The sequence below is a fragment of the Mustela nivalis genome, assembly GCF_964662115.1.
Source record: "Mustela nivalis genome assembly, chromosome: 10".
NCBI lineage: Eukaryota > Metazoa > Chordata > Mammalia > Carnivora > Mustelidae > Mustela > Mustela nivalis.
The window spans coordinates 17,728,021-17,734,020 of NC_139029.1; positions in this window are offsets into that span (position 1 = coordinate 17,728,021).

The window sequence follows — 6,000 nt, forward strand, 5'->3', positions numbered from 1 at the left end:
TCAGCTCTTGTGCCAAGGAGTTCTTTTTTGTTTTTTGTTTTTTTTTTAAGAGTTTTAAACTCAAAACTCTGCACAAAGATCTCAGTTTCAAGTGTATATTAGACACTTGTAGAAAAGTGTTTTGGCAACTTTTGGAAGTGTTTAAGAACCAGGGTGGGGCGGGGGGAGGGGCTGGGAGAGGGAGGGGCAAAGCAAAATTGTATTGGGAAACTGAGGAAAATTTAAGAAACCAAATAGATGGGTTTTGCTTCCTTGCCATGGATTCTGGAAGGACATAGGTCTTCTCAAATTTCCTGTTAATTGGCATGTGTCATATTTAAAGCAGATTAAGTAGGACAAGCGAGTCAGCAGAATAGAAGTATTAAAAAGAATCATCCTTTTAATCACAGATCTTATTTTGGGGTTAAAAAAAACTTCTAGCTTTAGCCAGGTGTGCATGTTGCTGCCATTTTGCATTTTTGAATCATCTTGTGTAATTGTCGCCATGGAAGTGTTACTCAGAATTGTCATAGTTTTTTTTTTTTTCATCTTTGTGCAAAAACATGGAAAATTGTCCCTGACTTTGTGTTGAGGTTCCCCCCGTTTTGCTGCCTTTTGGGACACTATTTCGTTAAACATGTGGTCTTGGCTGCATTCTTTTTTTTTTTCCCCCTGTGGGGTTCAAAAGAATAAACATTTTCTTACAGATAAAACTAGTTTCCTGCCTTTTTAAACTTCGCAGGAGGGACGACAAGGTAGACTGTTCTGAACGGGCCCTCGGTGGTCACTCTTGCTCTCTCCTCATCTCAGCGCCCTGTCCGGGGCAGCGGCCCATGCGGGGGCAGAAACAGGATGTGGGAAGAATCCATGCACGGTCTCAAGTTGGTTTTAGTTCTGGTCCAGCTTAAGACATGTACATTCTCATTCTCTCTCCCTCATGCTCTCCCCTCCCCTCCCCTCCCTCCATCCTTCTCTCCTCCCAGCCCGCACCCCCCACCCCTGGAATTTCTTTCTCCCTCACATATGGTTTAAACCACACGGCTAACTTGTTTTCTGGTACAACCCTCCTTTCCTGAAAAAAAGCAAGTTAGGGGTGGGGTTGGAAGGTAGTTGGCAAGAAAATCTTTTGAGAGCAAATTTCCTTCCCATTTTCCAGAATCTTTGGGGCCACTTGGTGACCAGTAGCCTGTTGGGTTTCCTATCTGCTCTGGATCCTGAACTGACCTCCAAGATAGCCACTTCTAAGTCCTCCTGTGTTTCTAGAGGCTTTGTCTGTTTTCATCTTCTGAGAAGCCAGCTGCCTCTCTTGGTCCCTGCTTTCCTCTCTTGGCCATTGTTACAATTGATCTTGGCTCCGGTTTTGGAAAATTCTGCTCTTGGCACCTCACCCTCCGTCCCTGTTGCTGGATGGCCTTCCTGAGTCTCAGCCACTTCAGCTCTTGCAGACACACCACACTTAATGCCATGAGCAGGGCTCCCCGCCCCCCACTTCCACCCCAGGGAAGCACCTTGGCTTGGCTTTTGCCTTCACCTTCCCCGGAGGAATGGAGGGACGGTGTCTGCCTACAGCATTCTCACTGGCACGTTCTTTTCCCCCAAGAATATCTCTAGTTGTTTTCTTTGTTGTTTTAGGCCCATGGCGAAGGGGTTCCACTTCTTAGTACACTGTAATTGGTGACTTGCCTTAAAGCCGTGTTTGCCATTCTGTATGGTTAAATGTTTACAGAAGGAGCCGGCTGGGTGTGTTTTCACCAGCTGAATAACCTCTCTTTATTGACAGTCCCCCAGCTTGACAAGGAAATAGCTGTCGTGTGTCCATTTTCTGTGATAATCTTTCCTATAAAGTGGAAACAAACAATTCCTCCTGGCTCTGGGCCTGAAGGAAGGGACTAGTCCTCTCCTAACCATCCCAACTCGCCCTGCTCACCTGGCTCTGTTCAGGGGCCCATGCCAGCCACCCGGGACTGCCGAATGTTCTCAAGGCTGCTGTCCGATGGCTTCTTGGCCAACTCATATCGCACTAGAGGGAGCCAAAGCAGGAGACCTGAAGCCTACCCAGAAGCCAATTCAGTGAAGCCCATCTTGGGAAGTGTGGTCAGGTGGCTTGGGCTGTGGCGACTAGGCCCAGCCGGTTAAGTGCCTGGCCTTGTTTCTCTCAGTGCCTACCTACCCCTCTGAGCTGGCTTCCTTGCTCTAAGGGCTCCAGGCTGCTTCGAAGCCTGGTGGCTTAGCCAAGCCCTCTAAACACAGATGAGAGTCTGCTCTCAGCTTCGAAGCTACCAGCTCCGTGACCTCCCTTAACCTCTCTGGTTGGGTGTGGTGCCCTCACCTTTAAGGAGCGTAGTTCCTTGCTGCCCTGCCTCCTGGAAGGAGTTGCTGTGGGAACTGGGTGACACATAAGAGTGTTCTGCAAACTATCCAGGGCCTCCCAGCTGCAAGTCCAGAACTGTAGCAAGGAGTCATGGCTGGGCAGGGAGCAGGCTGAATTCCTATTCCTGGGGCTAGTTCCCTCCCCCACAACCTGATTCCCTGGAGAGCTCTCCCCAGCAGCGCCCCCAATCTGAATCTGCATTTTAGCAAGATCGCCAGAGGATTCCAGTTGCTTTGCAGTGTTTATGGGCTAGAAGCCCCATCCTGAGCTGACTTCCCCAACCTGAAGATTAAACACTGTCCCTCCCTATCTTCTGGATTAGGAAAAGCCAACACTTGGGCTTTGAAAAATCAGAGCTAAGAGTTTGGAAGATGAGGGCAAGCTGGATACGAAGAGCCCTAGGCTTTACCCATTTTGCTGATTTTGTGTATTATTCCCCCTCCCTCATGGGCATGTGAGCTTTGTGAGAGTAGGGGTGTCTGTATACTTACTTGCTGGAACCCTGGAAACCAGGACAGTGACTGCTACGTAGTTAAGTGCTCAGGAAACCTTTACCGAGGGAACAGGTGAATAGGTTAGACATGTAATCTGAACGACTATGTCTTAACAGAGTGCCTCTCGAGCAGTACTGTTAGAATGACGGCGTACACAGAACTGTTTCTCGAAGGAGACGGGAAAATTTGAAGTGGCATATTTTCATGACATCTTCCATCTGCCTGTCTCTGGTTTCTGCCAAAACTTTGTTTTCTTGTCAGATTTTTCTCTACAAACGCCTGCCTGACTTCGCCAGGTGCAGAGATTTCCTAAACAGCTGGATGCGTGGAGAACACTCGCTTCCCTGTCAGGGAAACCTCGCCGCAGGGAACCTGCTGGGCCCGTCCATCCATCCATCCATCACCCAGCTGGAGTCTCAGACTTGACTTCCCCAAGTGCTGGCCCCAGTGCCTCTTGAGTCAGTGTGGGGATTTTTCATTTTGACAGTAATCGAATTGTCAAGCATTTCCTCCAGGAAGGTTAAATGAATGTCTCGAAGATCTCTTCCCATCTGACTACAGAGGCCACCCTTCTCTTCTTGCCTCCGTTCTTCCTTGGGCTTACTCTGTTCCTGCCTCATTCCTGTCTCAGGGCTTGGTTTTCGCTCCTCTGCCTTTGCCCGAGGTTCAAATCTTACATCCCCTCAGGATGGGCATCATAGGGTTCTGGAATCACCCTGCCAGTGTAGCTCTGACCTCTGTCCTAAGAATCCCGGGCTTAGCTTCACACAAGGCGCTGTGGCCTTTAAGCCCCACCCAAGAAGGGTTTGTTTTACCTGGAGACAGCCCAGCCTACCCGTCTTTCCTGCCTCTGCAGCGCCAGGCGCGCTTTTGGGTTGAGAGGGAGGCCAGACAGCGTGCCAGTGACCTTTATGAGATGTGTCTGGCCTCCCTGTTCTCCTATGCAATTGCAATACGCTATCTGGGACCAGGCCTGTACTCAAACTTCAGGATTCATGAGAACCACCGGAATGGCTTGTTAAAACCTAAATTGCCGGGTCCCACCCCCAATGTTCTGATTCAAGAAGTCTAGGATGACACCCGGGAAAATGTGTTTCTTACAGGTTCCCCATTGAGGCTGGATCCTGGGACCCCACTCTGGGAACCACTGCCCTGCCGCCTAGCCCTGCCTGAAGCCATCCCCTCCAGCTGCCACCAGAGGGCACCTGCGGCCTTGGCCAGGGGTCTTCTCAGTCCTCCAGTGGCCGCACCGCTGGGCCGCAGAGGCTCTCCCCTAAAGATTTCTTTCTAATTGTAATCTTTGTTGTTATGGATCAAGAAGGAGAAGTGTTGATCCAAAACACAAGGTAGACTCTCAAAATCGGTCTCTGACAAGTATCAAAGGTCTGACGAATAAGCCTTTTGAAGGTGTCGAATCTCCCAGTTTTCGAGAAATGGAACTCTGTACCCCTAAGAGGGGACCCTTCTCAGCACACGCATGAGGGGCTTTTACTTTCAGAACACCCTGAAATCGTTCCATACTCAGAATCCAAGGGACAGTTAAGATTATAGGTGATTTTCATTTTCTTCTTCATGTTTTATATTCTGAATTTTCTGTAATAAATATTACTTTTATAATAAAAGGCAATACTTGTTTTAAAAACATTTTTTTTTAAAGATTTTATTTATTTATTTGACAGAGAGAAATCACAAGTAGACGGAGAGGCAGGCAGAGAGAGAGAGAGGGAAGCAGGCTCCTGCTGAGCAGAGAGCCCGATGCGGTACCCGATCCCAGGACCCTGAGATCATGACCTGAGCTGAAGGCAGCGGCTTAACCCACTGAGCCACCCAGGCGCCCTAAAAACACATTTTAAATGTAACGAAAACCCAAAAAACAACTCAAAAAAGCCAACAACAGCCCAAAGGGGATCTTGGGTGAGTAGCTTAAGGTAAAGAGAAACCCCAAATGGGACATGTCCCCCTCTCCTCATGGTTGGTTCTGTCCAGGTGTCTGCTGGGGGCAGGGCAGGGGTGTGGAACCCGGTAGGCCACATGCTCGGGGGGGGGGGGGGGGTCCAGCTGGGACCAAGGGATGATGACCTGTGAGGGCTCTGTCCTCTCTGTAATTCCCCCGATGCCCAAGCTTGTGGCCTGACACCAAGACCAAGCACAGCCCCAAGTCCCAGTCAGTGTTGCTGTGTTCTCAGACTCCGGTCCTTCCCCGGATCACCCCGGTTTAGCCACTAACTGTGTGCCGAGCAGATGGGAGCAGGCCAGAGATGTTAAAACTTAGAGACGTTCCTATGCAGTGGTTTGCAGATACATTTGGTTGGGCCTGCATGGAATTGAAGAAGTTTGAGCTAACACTTAAAAATTGGGAGTACTGGGCGCCTGGGTGGCTCAGTGGGTTAAGCCGCTGCCTTCGGCTCAGGTCATGATCTCAGGGTCCTGGGATTGAGTCCCGCATCGGGCTCTCTGCTCAGCAGGGAGCCTGCTTCCCTCTCTCTCTCTCTGCCTGCCTCTCTCTCCGTCTACTTGTGATCTCTCTCTGTCAAATAAATAAATAAAATCTTTAAAAAAAAAAATTGGGAGTACTATCCAGATTTGTTTTGTTTTGTTTTCTGATGAAATATTGGTAGATCTGAAATTTTAGGGCTGATGTCCCTCTCCATGCTCTGCGGAGCTTGGGGGAAGTAGGCCTCAGGTCTCAACCCTGGTTATTCATTATAGTCACTTGGGGAGCTCTTTAAAAATGCCCATCTCCAGGCCTGGCCCCCAAGGAGCCTGAATTAATGGGGCTGGGGAGCAACAGCTTTGTCGTTGTGGTTGTTGTTGTTTAACTCCCAAGAGATGTCTAACCCAGCCAAGGTTAAGAAACTAGGAACTGGAGGGTAAAAGTGGAAGCTTCTGTCCTGGCTGGGATCTGGGGCCTCACAGAGCACCCGCGGACCAGGACTTAAGGCATTGGGCTGGCCAGGCTGAGAGGTGAGGGGAGCGGGGGGGTCTGTCTTCACACCTTCCCTGTGGAGAACCTTGTCAGCTCTCTTCCTCCTTGTGACCCCTGGGCTTCCCTGCAGGCTCTTGTCCTGATTCCCCTGGCCAACCACATTGATCCCACTGAACTTCACCAACTTAAATTGTTGGCCCTCGGGTTTCCAAGAAAAAAATCCTGCTAGC